This window comes from Helianthus annuus, chromosome 6 (genome assembly GCF_002127325.2).
Source record: "Helianthus annuus cultivar XRQ/B chromosome 6, HanXRQr2.0-SUNRISE, whole genome shotgun sequence".
Classification (NCBI taxonomy): Eukaryota; Viridiplantae; Streptophyta; class Magnoliopsida; order Asterales; family Asteraceae; genus Helianthus; species Helianthus annuus.
The window spans coordinates 16,101,197-16,118,658 of record NC_035438.2 but is presented as its reverse complement, the minus strand read 5'-3'; the positions used below and the strand labels follow the sequence as shown (position 1 = coordinate 16,118,658).

The following is a 17,462-nucleotide window of genomic DNA, read 5'->3' as shown; positions in this document are numbered from 1 at the left end:
AAGTTACTGCATACCTAATAATGTTACATTAACAATTAACATCAACAAAGTTTATTCACATTATATGATTAAAGTTCACCTATAGTAAATTTGAACCGCTTAACACCATAATACAAATGCAAGTACAAAAGTGGTTTTAATATATTGGAGTCAACTCAATTGTTAGAATGCATCCCCACTCATTGATACAACTCAACATAATACATAAGATTTATTATCTACAACACCAATACTCACTTGAACACATTTGTCACACATTTCACATATATGTTGATTCAACAACTATATAAAGTAAGAAAAACTCATTTTTGTATATGGATGCTTTGTTGACTTGATTCATTAGTTTGAGCCATTGACTTCCTACAACTCAACAATTACATACAAAATAATTCCATAAATTTGATATTATTTTGCCCTGTATAACATACAGGTCATTTTGACCCGTGTGAAAACAATTTATTTCCTAAGAATCCAATCAGTTTTCAACAATGAACAAAATATATTGTATCTAAAAAAAAAACTAATTTATACTTTCCTTAATGAATGCTAGATAACATAAATATATGTTCCTCTATTGACTTGTGCCCTCGTAGTTTGCTAATAATTGAGAACAATAAAACAAACCCACAACAGGTTTGCTTCTCCTCATCAAAAAGTTTTCTCAAGCACCTCTCCTTAAAATTGTAAAACCGTCTAAAATCTTAAGCAACCACCACCGTATTCTAATTCCCACATCCAATATTTAATATCAAAACTTACTAATTGAATTCAGAAACTTACCACTAAAAAGTTGAAATCTACTTCCAGCAAGCCTTGAAGTAACCAAACTCAAAGCTTCATGTTCCCCTCGTCTTCATTCTTAAATTATCTCTTCCCGTCAACCCCTGTACAAAACTTTGTAATTTCATTACGAATGGTAAGTTAAAATACACTTATAGTTTATTATAACGACCCTTAAGAGGCCAAAAAAACACATGTCTTTGATAGGCAGTGAAAGAACCCGTGTACATGCGAATGAAAAAGACAAACAAAATCTTAACATACAACACTTGGCCATTAATCATATCAAAATACAAACAATAAACTTCATATAACTGGTAAAAAATTAAACTAAAATTACAGGATCACTAACCCAATGGAACAAATTGTCCTTATCAAGCAACAAATGTAAAACCTCACCTTTAAAATAATGGGTAATGTAAAAACTTTAAGGTAGCGTTCGTTTCATGGAATGGAATGGAATGGAATTAGGAAGTTTTTCTTTGTAAAATTGATCTTGGTTGGGGGAGGGAGGAATTTGAAATCCCATGAATTTCTTTAATCAATGAAATTTGTGACTATTTCAACATTCCTTAGAAATCCTTCACTCTAATGAAGGAATGGAATGGAATGTTGAAATAGTCACAAATTTCATTGATTAAAGAAATTCATGGGATTTCAAATTCCTCCCTCCCCCAACCAAGATCAATTTTACAAAGAAAAACTTCCTAATTCCATTCCATTCCATTCCATGAAACGAACGCTACCTAAGAGTACAAAATATCAAAACTTTAATCACACACCCTTTGATATAGCTCTAAAAACCCGTCACCCAAAAATTATAACAATGAAAGATTGAAACTTTAATCACCTGCCCTTCTATACATCTCTAAAACTCGTCACCTGGACATTAATTAAAACTATGAAAGATCAAAACTTTAAGCGCATACCTTTCGATACAACTCTAAGAACCAATAACTTTAATCACATACCCTTACCTTCGATACAACTCCAAAACCCGTCACCCGGACAATTTAAAAAACCGAAATAAAGAATTTGGTTTTTGGTTGGTTTTGAGATACCCAAAGGAGCCAAAACCACTCCATGCACACCCTTAGGGGTGTTCACAGTGCGGTTTTGATGGTTTTAGGTCAAACCGCAAGCCAAACTATTATTAATGGTTTTTTTATCAACAAAACCCGAAACCGAACCATTGAAAGGGAAAACCACCAATACTTACAGTTTGGTTCCGATCTAGTATGACGGTTTATGTCGAAAATCAGGATCAATGTAAGTCTCCATAATAAATATACAACCGGTTTGGTTTCACATTTAACATTCATCATCATTTTAGTTAGAACGATAGAATTTATAGAGTAAATACATCCTTGGCCACCTCTTAGGTCAGCGGATAGATCTCTTGTGACGAATATGATAACATTTTTAAGTGTCTTCAACAAACATACACATGCTAGAAGCCAATAAATCAAAGATCAGTTACAGGGGAAACAAACATTTAGGAAAGATTAGGATATACTGATACAACAATTGATAAATATCAGGGGCCGGTGTTTTTGATTTTCATCGATTTAGCCGATTAGAATTTTAAATCATTTTACTGATCCATGACAAACCCAAATGACACATTTAAAAATTAGGCACTTAGTATTTTACTGTCTGTCTCAATATGGTTTGATTTTGTATTACATCTCCGTATGTATGAAATATTTTTAAAATAATAGTATATCTAAATCTAATGGTCTTGTCCGGTTTTACACGGTCTGTTTCCGGTGTAAACCGCAAACCAAACCGTTCAATATGGTTTGAAACCGACCGACCGAAAACTAAAAATAAAACCAACCATGAAACTGGATCGACGACTGGTTTAACTGTTTTAAATCGAACCGTAAACATCCCTACACACCTTTAAAAACAAATTTAAAATCGACCCATTTGAGTAAATAGGTTGAAATAACAACTTCATCATACTTACTCCCTGTTATGTAATATAACTTCATATTTGATTCGTATCGCGTTGCTCGATTCTTGAATTGTTGAAAGTCGACCCATATCAGCTATGAATTTTCTCTTAGCTTCATCTACAAAGCAACTAACAAAATTACGTTAACAATACAAAAAAACTAAATGTAAAGATTGATTTAAAATACATACAAGACATGAACTCACATGACAACACATCATGACTCTGCAAAGTAATTAACCATAGCAGATCACCAATTATTTTGTTGGTCCCTAACTTCAATCAAAATGCAGGTTGATTTCTGTTTTAAATTGTTGCTAGAATCAAAAAGTGATGAGTACTAATGGTTCTACCATGGGCACGACTGTACCACCACAACCATTTATCAACATGAAGTCTCAACGTGAAACATATATATATATATAACAAAAAGTGTATGGATTTAGGTGCAAACCTATTGGGAAGACACATGAATCATGTCAGCTATGAGCTATAAGTGATGTTGCCTTTTTGTCTCTGGTCATTGTGTTTTCTCTCGCTGCATCACGTTAGAACATACATATAAGATATCAATTTGACCCATTTCCTTTAAATAAATAATTTTACACATTTGACCCATTAGCGATATGATAACCCAAATCAGCCCGTTTACACAACCATATTCAGTAAAATGACAATATAAAGCAGGTTAAAGATTAGGTGTGTGCTAATTATCGATGTTGGTTTGAAGCCTATTTCATGTTTATGATATATCCATTATATATAGTGCCTTACATATAAGAATAAATATCGTTAATGTTGTACTTGCAGGCTCACCACCCCTTCACGGAATAAAAACATACATGTATTCCACCTAAGCGGTTTGTTCTTGTCCTTGCGCATCCATATAAAACTCATTGTTAAGCTTACCACCAGTCAAAAAATGTACCTGTGGTTTCAACATTCACAACAACAATAATAATAAGAAAATATACAATGACGAAAGTACAATCATTGTAGACAAACAGGATATAGCAACCAACCAACTTGTATCATTCTTATTCTTTTTGTAAAGGTTGAAAATTTGAACCGTTTATTCTTTTACTTATGAATAGTCATAAGGCCAACTAAAAAATTGACTATTATTATTATTATTATTATTATTATTATTATTATTATTATTATTATTATTATTATTTATAATACAATTCACAAAAGCATAATCCAATTGAAAGGTCGTAACCACATGTTCCGTTGATTCACTGGCATCACCACATAACGGACAGCAAGTATTCTTGGATACCGATGTGCCTTCTAACCAAAACCATGGCCTCGCGACCATATTTTTTCGGAACCAAATTGTTCCAAAATAATGCTTGTTTCTTTGAACATGATTAAAATCCAGAATTCTTATTTAAATCGAAAACAACCCAGAACTCTATAAGGCCTATACCAACCTGTCCGCATTAGAAGATAAGGAAACAAATTGCAAGACTAATTGGAGCTTGTTAATCTCAACCAACTCCTAGTGATTTCTAACTAACTAAACTCCGAATTTCAAGTAAACAAATAATAATTGAAAAGCAACTACAACTTCAGATTTCAAATAACACCATGCAGAATTAAAATCTTTTAACTAAAAGTTACTGGATTCTTTAAAATATTATCTTTCAAATTCTTGTACAGAGACCTTGTACTAAAACTTACTGGATTCTAACTTACTGGATTCTTTAATATTGTAATTATATTTTACATAAATTAGTTATAGTCAAACTTTGACCCTTTACCCAACACAGTTGTTTTAGGTCTATAGCAGAAATCAATCATTAGGTTGTTTTAATACCTGAATTTACGTTTGACCTCAGGAAGGTGCTTGTAGCGATTCTTCACAGCCTCCATATACTCGTGGTAGAGTCTGCATATAGCACCATTAGCACCACAACAAAACTATGTCGATCCAATTAGATCTTATGAATTTAAATAGTTAAATAGGTTATAAGAGTAGCTAAAAAAGAAAGTGGTCAAACAGGTACGGGTCCAGAGTCAACCAAATTGTTTTCCCAATGCATAGAACCTCCAAAATCATTTCATACAAGAAAAACTGGTTATAACTTAAATGAAATAATATAATAACCATATAGGAGATAGTTTTGAGGCAAATCATATAAAAAACTACATTATTAACCGATAACCAGAACAGGCAGACCCATCTATTTTATGATTTTTATCACCTCAACACATGACAACTTTATTAAATAGAAAAGTGTTTGAAGGCTCAATCACATCAATGGCTTAATAAGCTTTATAGAAATTAGCAACTGAACAGGAAAAAAATAACAAAATAAAACTTACAACACCCCGTTGCTCGGATGCTTTAGCCTTCCAAAGTCCGAAGATTGGTATCATCACTACCCGAGATAACATAACTTGCATCACAACTGAACCCGTGAACTTGATGGGCTGGAAAACTTAATTTAAAAAGAAACCTACGTTAAACAAACATACTGCACATAAGAACATGTTAGGTTAATCACAAAAAACATCTATGATAACTTGAAATTGGTATATAAGTGAGTATCCTGCTCAAAAGTCAAACTACATTACTCAATCTTTGGAAGAAAGGGCCATGGAAAACGAACACATACCACAATTATGATACTCTGTGAGTTGTTTAAACGGTAGTTGCTTGAAGGCTTTCGGGAGGTAGACAAATGCATATAGCACCTGAAATAAAATAACCAGAGAGAAAAATAAAAATAAAGACAACTGTATGAACAGATAAATCCATGTATCTAAACTCAAATCCATGGTTTGACCATAATGTAATTATCTTTGTAAGAATAATCAAATAGTTGGATATGAGAAAATGGGAACCCAAGGGTCAAAACAGGTATTTTTTTTCTTTACTATTTGAAACAGACTGAGCCGGGATGAGTCGAATTTTTTGTCCAGATTTTTACCTTCTTATAAATCAGAAATAGGTAGTGTCTACATTGATTTAGGAGGTTCGATGCAGTATAAATACATTTTAACCAGTACATGTAAATGTAGTGAACAACATGGGCAAATCTTTGCAGTTTTCAACAAATAACATATGCCATCTTTTATAAAGGATATGAGCTCAGGCTGAAAATGACAAACAGAGAACATTTTAACACACGTCTAACCATATAATATAAACTAACGAAGAAAAGGATTATACCGTTAGATCCATGTCAGCGGCATCTGCTGCAGACGACTTTTAGGCCCCTGATTGTGGCATGGGAGCAGCGTGAAGAAATAAACCAAATGATATAGATGATACTTATTAGAATGAGAAGCAATCCCAATACCTGGCATTCTAGTTCTATTGTGGAGCAAACTCAAAGGATCACATGGCTCTTCTTTATAATATGAATACATTAAAAGTAATATCGTTAGTATATCATGGTAATTACATAGCCACTTCCGTTAATACATTATTGTAGCATAAAGAAACACAACCCCTTGTAGTTAATCCATGTTGCGGTTTAAAAGACCACTAACACGGACCGTGTTATTGCTTAACCTAATAGGCTGTAAAGCAAACAAAAATCATATCAATTACCAATTCTTAAACACATAACCTAAATTATCATAATATATACCTGGAAAGATCTCTCTAAATGAGCCGTTGCCAAATCATCACAAACGCCAACCAAAAAACTCACTAAAATATGCTAATTTAGTAACTTTATGCGATTAAAAATACATCACGATACAAAAAACACAAACATACAAACAATAAAGAGAAAGGCTGTACCTTGGAGATGATGACAGATGATTTTAGGAAGAACAATTGTGCGAAATTGAAGATGAAGGAAACACATATCAAATGCTAGGGTTGTTTATACCAAAAGATGAAATCGAATCAGACCCAATCAAACAAAACCTAGCATTCTAATCAGATTGTTTGTCTATGAAATTAAACCCATTCGAATCAAACCCAATTAAAGATGACGAAGATATCTAAAAGATTGTTTGTCGCAAAAGATGAAATCGAATTAGGTATTATTGCAAACAGATAATCTATAACCTAGACGAAGATTGAAAAAGTAGAAGAACCCTAACTATTTCTCCGATCTAAAAAAAATCAAATAATAAAATACCTGATGAATAAAAACTTACCACTGCTCACCACCATCGTCGTTTCTCCAACCCTAAACACCACCATCATCAGCTAACGAATCGGTGAGAAGAGACGGCTTCTCCAATTGAGCGATGAAGGAGATGTGGCTAGGGTTTACAGAATAATTGTGATAGTGCCTTTTATATAGATCCGAATTCACGGTATAGGATGACCCGAACTCAAACGGATCCCGCGTCCAAAGAAAGATTGTGTGTATTTAGAACCAAAATGTGATTTCCCTCCTAAACTAAATTGCCACATCAGCCAAGATGGCCAAATACAAATGCCACCTAGCACAAATCCATCTCATTTATATATATATATAGATAAGCATTTTTTTATATAATGTTTAAAATAATAACTACCAACTTGGCAGCTTCAGACTTCTTAATATTAGTATGGATTCTACGATTTATATTATATTTTAAATTATCATACTACGGTGGGCTTCTTTGCTATATACAATAGTACAATATTACTAGACTTAGTTTCCAGGAAATTTCTGCTTTACCTGCAACACGTACACACCAAGCTTAGTTATTAATAATAAAAATATTTTATAGCAAATCCTATTTAATGATTAGGCTATAGGGTGTGGTTGGAGCCTCATGGGGCTTTATCAAATCCACCTAGGATCTACCTCACCTATAGAGTCCCCCTTTAATTTACATGGTGTAGATGGAGCCCCTATTAAACAAAATTAAAAAAAAACATTTGATTCGTTTAAAACTAGTGAGCCCCACCTGAATTGCTTCAACTTTGGCGTTACCACTAGTTACCACCATGGAGCCCAAGCCATGGCGCCCCCCTCTTCACTTGGAGAGTGTGGTGATGGAGCCCATATGGGCGCTATACATGGTGAGGTGACGGGGATGGAGCCCCCAGACCCTCCAGCCTTAGTGTAATGTAATAACTACAACAAAAATATGACTATCATATTTGTTTAATTTTTATACTACATGTTTTCATCATAAGATGTTGATGCATAGTATGCAGCTAGAAAGATTACCCGCGCTACGCGACGGGGTTTCGGCCGATATCTATTTTGGTTTAGTACAACAATCGAAAGAAATATGAAAACGTAAATCAACTTGAATTTATACGACTCCTACATAAATATAAACACGTAAAACTCGATTACAAAGTCTTTTGATGGTTAAAGGATTGTCAGTGTTAATACTAAAAGTTGAAGGGTAAAAGTACAAAAAAAAAAAAAAAAAAAACAAAAAGACAAAACAAAATCAAAATAAAAAATCAAAGTCTATAGTTAATATGCATGACTCATGAGGAAGCCTGTCAAAATGGTGAGTGGATCAACTAACGGATAACGGGTATAGGTTAAACCGGTTTCAGGTTGAGGCAGCTGCTTAAGAATATTTTGATCTGGTCCGCGTAATCTAAAGAAGTAGCAGGTGACTAAAAATAACAACTTTGTCAAATGATTATTGTGTTCCCACAATGGCAATACATATTATTATATTTAAGTAAAAAAGATTATAGAATAAGAAACGCATTCAAAGAACTTGTTCCCTAAAGAACAATGGAACCCTACGTAGGAAAATATAAGTTTAGGTGATATCTTGTAAAGTTAAAAAAAAAATGTGTAAATATTAAACACAGCAATCGAGTCATGAGGCACTTGAGGGCTGTTTTTTAGGAGGTTTAAAGCACCCGTGTGGAAACTGGAAAGTTCTCTACATATTTTAAAATTACTTAATCATGACCACTCGTGAAAGAAAAAGTATTTTATAAGAGCACGGTAAAAAAAGCCGGACATTTTTTTAAGTCGCCATTTACATTTACAACGCTTATTATTATGAAAAATATTTTTATCGGTGAAAGATCAGCTATCTTAACATTTAGCAAGAAACAATGCAATATTGTGTTGATAAATTCTTTAACATATAATGGAAAATAAGAGATATGAGGAGGGTTTATTTGAGAAGAAAATTTAGTTGAGAAGAAAAAGAACATAGGATAATTTTGTAGAACATTAAATATTTTTTTCAATTTTCTCATTTATTATCATTTTTGACTAATTAATTAGTCATAAAGAGTATTATCCTCCACACTAATTTATTTTACCTACACACATCAAAAGTTATTCTACATATTTCAAAATTCATCCTACACGTTGAGATTTATCCTACACAACTCGTAATTTTTCCTACACAACTCGTAATTTATCCTACACTTTAATTTTTTTTTATTTTTTTTTTTGAAAAAATATATATTTTGAAATTAGTTACAAAAAATTTAATATAGTTAACTATTAAAGAGGAAGACTACAAATTAATGACCTATGTAGATTTATCAATGTACCCTTATAGTAACATTAAATACTTATATTAAATGAAGTAAAATAAAGAATTCTTATTGGTTGAAATTTCTTCTTTTTTCTTCTTATAAAATATTTCTTCTCATTTGAACTCACCACTATATGTTTTTTGGTTTGAAGTTTCTAGTATTTGAACATTAAGTTATAGTTATAACACTTTTGACCACTATAATATTGTATTGTGAATTTTAATGAAATTTCTTGTTGGTATAAGAACCAAGATATAACGAAAGGAATGGCAAGAACAAGATAATTTAGAGATGCATGGAACTTTTTTTATTAAATGGCTTTTAGAATGCATAATTTCACGCAAAGGACTAACACACTTTAAATAGGAAAGGAAACGAAAGGAAAGTACGATAAAGACTTAACAAACCAAGAGACTTTATCAAAATAACAACTTTAGTCGTTAGGCTATTATTATGTAGAATTCAAAATACTACTAGGTCCTACAAAAAGCACGTGGATGACTTATTCAATATTCCTTTGGAGATGACCCGGTTTGGATCAGTTTTTATTATCCTCCCTTGATTCAAAGTTTCAAACTACTTAACACCTAGCATGTGTCTGAAATACACAAACTTTTCTCTGGTTAATGCCTTCGTGAGAACATATCCAAAATCACTTGCTTTTGCATAACCATCTCTATGATAAAATGATATTTCAATTCAATGTGCTTAGAACGACTATGCATGACCGGATTCTTGGACAAGTTAATAGTTGATTTATTATCACATTAAATCATTGTTAGCTTGGATTGTTTCAGTTCCATATCCTCTAGCACTCTTCGTAACCATATGGCTGGCATGTGGCACCTGTAGCCAGTATATACTCAGCCTCGTTGCTTGACAAAGCAATTGTGTGTTTCTTTTTTGAGCCCCAAGCAAAACAATCCACTTCTCAAAGAAAACACATATGCAGAGAGACTCTTACAAACATCAACATAAGTGGCCCAATCATTGTCGCTATAACCAACTAAAGTGGTCCCTTCTACTTTCTTGAACCATAAACCAAAGCCTAAGGTGAATGAAACATACCTTAAAATCCTTCATACAACTCCAAAAATGTATCTTAGAATGCTTCTACATAAATCGTGATACTAAACTCAAGCATAGGCCAGATTAGGCCTTGTGTGAGTTAAGTATATAAGACCTCCAAGAAGACTTTCCGAATGCTTCCTCGTTGACCTTCTTTGTACCATGTTCAAGCATAAACTTTCCATTTCAAGTCATTGAAATAAGCTCAACTTTGTTGTTCTTCATCCCAAAGTGACTTAGAAGAGTCTGAGCTTATTTCTCCTAATATACAAAGATCCCTTATTTGGTCTGCATAACTTCAAGTCCAAGAAAAAAACTTGAGCAGACCCATGTCGGCCATTTCAAAAGCCTCTTTCATACCTTGTTTGAATTCTCTTATCATAAATTCATAATAAGATGTACAGATGATATCATCCACGTAGAGACAAACATAAATGACATCACCTCTGTTATTCTCTTTTACATAAAGGGTTGGCTCGTTATGAATACGTTGGTATCCATGCTCCATAAAGTATCCATCTATTTTTGCGTTCTCTTTTACATAAAGGGTTGGCTCGTTATGAATACGTTGGTATCCATGCTCCATAAAGTATCCATCTATTTTTACGTACCATGCACAAGGAGTCTACCTTAACCCATATAGCACCTTTTTAACCTGTACACCATATTAGAGTTCTCTTTAACCACAAATCCTTCCGGTTGTTCGACATACATCTCTTTTGACAGGTCTCCATTTATGAACACAAACTTAACATTCAACTGATGAACATACCAACCCATTTGAGCAAAAACATTTGAATAGCTCTGATAGTCTTGAACCGAGCTACTGGATCAAAGGTCTTTTAATAATCTATGCCTTGTTGCTGCGAGTATCCCTTGGCTACCAGACGAGACTTATGCCTTAACACCTCACCATTAGGACCCAGTCTTGAACATCCATTTAACTTCGACTAAGTTCTTTCCTGGTGGGAGATTTACAAGCTACCATGTTTGGTTTCTTTCGATAAGTTGCAATTCTTCACGAATAGCTTATTGTCGTTCATCATATTTTGCAAGTTGTTCATAAGTGAGAGGGTCTGCAATATTAAGAGCAAATTGGCATGATGTAAAGTCTTCGTCACCATCAAATAATCCTTCACCAATGTGATAATCTTTTTTAGATGTGGGTGATTTAGATATTCTTCTTGAGGGTCCGACTATAGAAGTAGGTTGACTTGTAGTGAGGTTTGGGTTACGTGAAGTAGATGGAACATGGGTTGTACTGTTGTTTGGGGAATCAGAATTTAAGGAAGAGGTATTAGAAGTATAGGGTGGCTCAGGGCTAGTTTTTGTAGAATTTTTTTTTTTTTTTGTAGAAAACTTTTATATAATCGATAACCCTGGCTTTGATTGGAGTATCCAGTAAAAATGCATCCTTCTGATATATTGTCTAGCTTAGGAATGGCAATGGGCTAGGTTCGGGCCGGGTATTAGTAATCCCAAGCCCATATCCGGTTGTAATTCTTTGTCCTATACCCGGCCCGTTACCCGTCGGGTATTTATCGGGGTAATTACTCATCGGGTATCGGGTATACCCGTTAATTTGTTAAAAATACCACCCAGACTCCTATGTCCATTTTTTTACTTTAGTGTTTATATAATTTACTATTTTAATAATTACAATAAAGGAAAATATAACCAATAACATACATATATGTTAGGGGAGGATTTTCTGATAACCCGTGATCCTTACTTGTTATCCTAACAATGATCCTTACTTCTGTGACAGATAGTGATCCTCAGAAGTGCTTCAGGATCAGGATCATGGATCACCTTAAGGATCCTCATACTAACGATTGTTTGTTTGAATTTCGTATTGTTTTGCAGGAGTAACAAGCTTGACCTGGTCTTAGCAACGTTGCTATGGAATATTCCACGGGTATTTCGCACACGTTTGACTGGAAATGGACGTTGTGGAAAACGTGGGAGCATGGCACAAAAGTCGGATAGTTTGTTAGCATAGTTAACTTCTATTTTTAAAGGGGTGACGAGCTAGTAATTAGAACACTTAGCCATTTTCAGCTACACACACTCTCGTACAACTGCACTCTTGAAGCATTCGACAAACACTTAACAGTTTTCACACACTTTTACACATTTCACCATAGTGATCCTTGTACCTAGCTCGTTACTATCCGAAGTTGTAAACATTTATTGATTAATTTGAGCTTGGTGATCGGTAGTTTCCATCACCCGAGGTTTTTTATGCCGGAGATCATTCATTGATCAAGGGCTTTTTCCTCGTATAAATCCTTGTGTCGCTTGTGCAATTTACATTGAAGTGATCCTTATCATTGTTCCTCATTTCAAGCATCATACCCCATAACTAAGAGTTTGGTTGCATTATCCTCATCAGATTTTTGACCAAAACAGTTTGGCGCCCACCGTGGGGCAATTGGTGCTTCATTCCTAAGAAGTTTTTCTGTTGGTGATCATTCCGGTTCATTGCATACAAGTACATGGCTTCATTATTGAAGAATACCTCTACTGCAATGTCTGCGGTCAATTCATCTCAGGGCATTCCACCTTTGCCTCCACCACCTGCTGGATCTCAGAAAAATGCTGAGAAGAAACCAACTCCCATTTTCTCCAAACCTCCAACTTCTTCTGCTTCTTACACTCCTACTACTAGTGACATGTTTACTTTGATTTTGCAGATGAAGGATCATATACAGCAACAGGATAAGACCAATGAAAGGATTCTCAAAGAAATCGGAGATCTCAAGAAACAAAAGAAAACGGCAGAGGATCATTCCCCATTGGTGCCCAGATCCTTGAATTTTGATACTCCGGTGATTACTTCTCAGCCATCAGTGGTTCCAGATGTTCAATATGTGGGTGGACCAAAGGGAGTGCACTACGGATCAACAACAGTGACTCAGGCATCAGGTTCATATTTCCAGCCAATAGGATCCTATCCTCAGCATATGGGATCCCTCATGAGTTCAGGAGGATACTCAGGAGCGCAGCAGGTTCAAGGATCCTCCTTTGTTCCAGGATCATCCCAGGTTCAAGGATCTTCCTTTGTTCCAGGATCATCCCAGGTTCAAGGATCCTCCTTTGTTCCAGGATCATCCCAGGTTCAAGGATCCTCATTTGTTCCAGGATCATCCCAGTTTCAAGGATCCTTCCAGATGCCAGGATCCTTAAGGAGTTTGCAAACAGGAAGTTCAGATGTCCATCAGGGAGATTTTATTCCGATGCAGACCATTGCTTCTACTGGTCCTTCGGTCATTCCAGAGTCTCAACAATATGGGTTCACATCCGGTGTTCCTAATTTGAACCTGGTGGGAGGTAACACTCTTAATAATTCTCTTACCACTAACCATGGATTCATGCAGGATACAGGTATCAACCATGCCATGGCCAGAGAGTTGCAAAAGTTGAAGGATATGATATCAAGTGTTCCGGGAGTGGTCAAACCTATCCCAGAGATTGCAGATGGAAGCCATAAGATATCTCGTTTTGCACCACCGATTTGTGATGCTGAGATACCCAAAAGGTTCCATGTGCCAACCATGAAGCTGTATGATGGTTCGACGGATCCTGAAGAGCACATAGCACAATACAGGGAAAGGATGGAGATCAATCCAATCTCAGAAAGGTTAAAGGAAGCATGCCTGTGCAAGGGATTCGGATCCACTCTTACTGGATCAGCTCTCAAATGGCTGCTAAGTCTTCCCCCTACTCTATTACCTCATTTGCTGTAACACCCTTAAATTTATACTGGAATTAATTACTAATTTATACCAAAAGATGATAAATTAACATAAGTTTCGGAAGTATTATACGCCTTAGTCAACTAATGACTAAGGTAGATCATACTAAGTCGTTTAAGAATTAGTTTACAACCCAAGAACAACTATTTAATAAGTTCAAAACATAGCGGAAGCTTCAACAAATCGTGTTCGGTTCTTCTACATCGCTTGACCACCATCGGTACGATCCATCTAAACACCTAGAATCAAAACCATTAAAATATTAGTTTTGACATTTTTGAACAACACATAATCATGAGATCCAACATCAAATAATATAAAAAAAATAAAAAAAATAAAAGATTTGTTTTCTGGTTCCACCGTAACTTACGGTGTCACCGTAAGTTACGGTGAGTCCTGGAAATTTTTGGGGCCACCGTAAAACAGTAGTGAACCACCATAAAACTCTGACCTCTACCGTAATTTACGGTACCACCGTAAATTACGGTAACACCTGGAAATTATGTTTTTGTTTGGTTTGGTTATTACACCAAAACCCAAACTCTCGGATTTTAGTTTTCTAGGATACCAATACGTTAAATCTCGAAATTCTAATATGTTATATAATATCCAATATCAACAAATCAATCTATCTCAATCCGGAGCATTAACCATGCCTTACTTGTTTATCCGACCCGTTTGGCTCGTCTACGGAATTTCTTCCTTTTGACGACTACCAACGAGTTCTAGCCAAGTTTTGACCAATTATTCAATATAGCGATACCATCGCCTAAAATTCATAGCAACCTTTATTCCCAAAATTCAACTAAGCAAATTATGATGATTCAAATTTACTTAATGTAACGGGTCAAGTTACATACCTTAGCGCACGCCCTTCAACCGTGAGTCACCACCGGCTTGTCCACTCGACGTTCCGGTATCTTGTCCTATAGATTTCAATTCAAGATATGTTTAGAACTCTCTTCAAATCATAATTCGCATAATACACCGAACATCATGATTATGCGTTTAAAATCGAAATTTCAGTTTTAAACCTTCATAGAGGCATTTCAACAAACACTTCATAGGCAGATTTTTACATGTTTAAACTTCACATCTCTAGTTTATCATTAAATCCTATTTTCATATAATTCAACCAATTTATATGTATATTAGCTTCTAATTGCTGAAATCACTTCCAGATTGCTAAATTACACTAGGTTAACAATCTACTTTCTAGTGTTCATCCAAATACACATGACCCACTAACCACCTACCAAGGTGATTATGGATTCACCCAAAATTTCTTATGATTTCAACTTCTATCAATCTAGGGTTTGTCCTTAGACACTATAGTTGTTCCTCAATCATCATAACATGCACATGCATCCCTAATTTCAGAATTTTTCCAATTCATGAAAATTTCGAGTTGAGAGAAATTCTTAAATTTTACATACCTTGAGATCCTCTTGTGATGAGGGTCACGATTCTATGCTCGGATTTTCGTTTGGACCAGATTTAGGCCTTCAATTTGATTGTTTTATGAAGTTAGGGTTTTTGGAATGGGGATGTCGCCCCCTGCTCCTTTCTGGTCGACCAACACTTCAATTTTGGAGTGTTTGGTTTATTTCTAATGAAGTTTGAGGTTTTAACAACTAGGGCCCCTCCATTTTGTTCCACGTATAGTTAGGTAACTTTTAATCACCTTTTAAGCTATTTTTAGACTAGTTAACTAACTAGGTTAGAATTACTAGTTAGTAAACCCCCATTTATTTATGCTTCATAATTATGATATACTGTTTTATATTTTCGGGGTGTTACAAGTCCACCCCCCTTAAAAGGGGTTTCGTCCCCGAAACCGAAATACGTACCAAATAATGAAGGGTAGAGTCTGCGCATTTCTTCCTCGGACTCCCACGTAGTGTCCGAGCCTTTTCTATGCTCCCATCTGATTTTGACTTGATCGATTTGTCTATTTCTTAAGTATTTGACTTTCCGATCTAAAATCTCCACCGGTCTCACCGCATAATTCAGGCTATTATCTACTTCAATATCATCGAAATGAATATAAGCTGTTTCATCTGCTAGGCACTTTCTTAATTGTGACACGTGAAACGTGCTATGGATTCCACTTAGTTCTGCCGGTAGCTCGAGACGGTAAGCTACTTTGCCGATCTTTTCAATAATTTTAAATGGTCCAATAAACCTCGGGCTTAGCTTCCCCATTTTTCTGAATCTAATAACACCTTTCCATGGGGAGACTTTTAGCATGACCATGTCACCAACTTGGAATTCAATCGGCCTTTTCCTTTTATCGGCATACGCCTTTTGCCTGTCTTGAGCCGCTTTCAAGTGCGCCCGAACTTTATCGATCTTTTCATTCGTGGCTCGTACTATATCTTGGTGGGCGAGTTCTCGTGGACCCACTTCACCCCAACATACCGGGGTTCGACACTTCCTTCCGTAAAGCATTTCGTATGGTGCCATCTTAATACTAGATTGGTAACTGTTGTTATACGAGAACTCAACTAACGGTAGGTGAACATCCCAACTACCTCCAAAGTCGATTATACACGCCCGTAGCATGTCCCCCAATGTTTGTATCGTTCTTTCACTTTGTCCATCCGTTTGAGGATGGTACGCAGTGCTAATGAACAATTTGGTCCCCATTTGCTCTTGGAAATCTCTCCAGAAATTCGAAGTAAACCGGGTATCCCTGTCAGACACGATAGACACCGGCACCCCATGACGTGCTATTATTTCATTCGTGTAAACCTCTGACATCTTTTCTGACGTATAAGTCTCACGTATTGGAATGAAGTGAGCACTTTTCGTCAATCTATCTACCACTACCCATATGGCATCGAAGCCACGACTCGTTCTAGGCAACTTGGTTAGTAGGTCCATTGTGATATGTTCCCATTTCCAAACTGGAATTTCTAACGGTTGGAGTTTGCCGTATGGTTTCTGATGCTCCGCCTTGACTTGTAAACATGTCAAGCATTTTTCCACGTACTTCGCCACATCTCTCTTCATTCCGGGCCACCAATAGTTTTGTTTCAAATCATTGTACATCTTGGTCGCACCCGGATGAATTGAATAACGGGATTTATGAGCTTCATTAAGTAGAAGTGCCTTCACTCCACAGGTATGTGGGACCCATATCCTTCCGGATCTAGTCTTTAACCCGTGATTCCCATCCGACAAATCTTTCAACTGACCAATTATTCTTTCTTTCTTCCAATTCTCTTCTTTTACTGCTTCTAATTGTGCCCCTCGAATACGTTCAAGTATACCCGAGGTTACCACGAGTTGCATCGATCTTACTCGTATCGGGACATAATCCGTTTTTCTGCTCAAAGCATCTGCCACCGCATTAGCCTTCCCTGGGTGATAACGTATTTCGCAATCGTAGTCTTTCACTGTTTCCAGCCATCTCCTTTGTCGCATATTTAACTCCTTCTGATCGAAGAAGTATTTCAAA

The 17,462-nt window shown here is 35.6% G+C and overlaps 1 long non-coding RNA gene across 1 annotated transcript; it reads right to left on the bottom strand.

Annotated features, from left to right (window-relative positions):
- Positions 1-2,966: 2,966 nt before the first annotated feature.
- On the bottom strand, positions 2,967-3,666 carry LOC118479707. Its single transcript, XR_004860179.1, has 3 exons — positions 3,583-3,666; positions 3,195-3,278; positions 2,967-3,104 (listed from the first exon to the last, which is right to left on the bottom strand). It is a non-coding gene; the product is annotated as an uncharacterized LOC118479707 (long non-coding RNA).
- Positions 3,667-17,462: the final 13,796 nt, after the last annotated feature.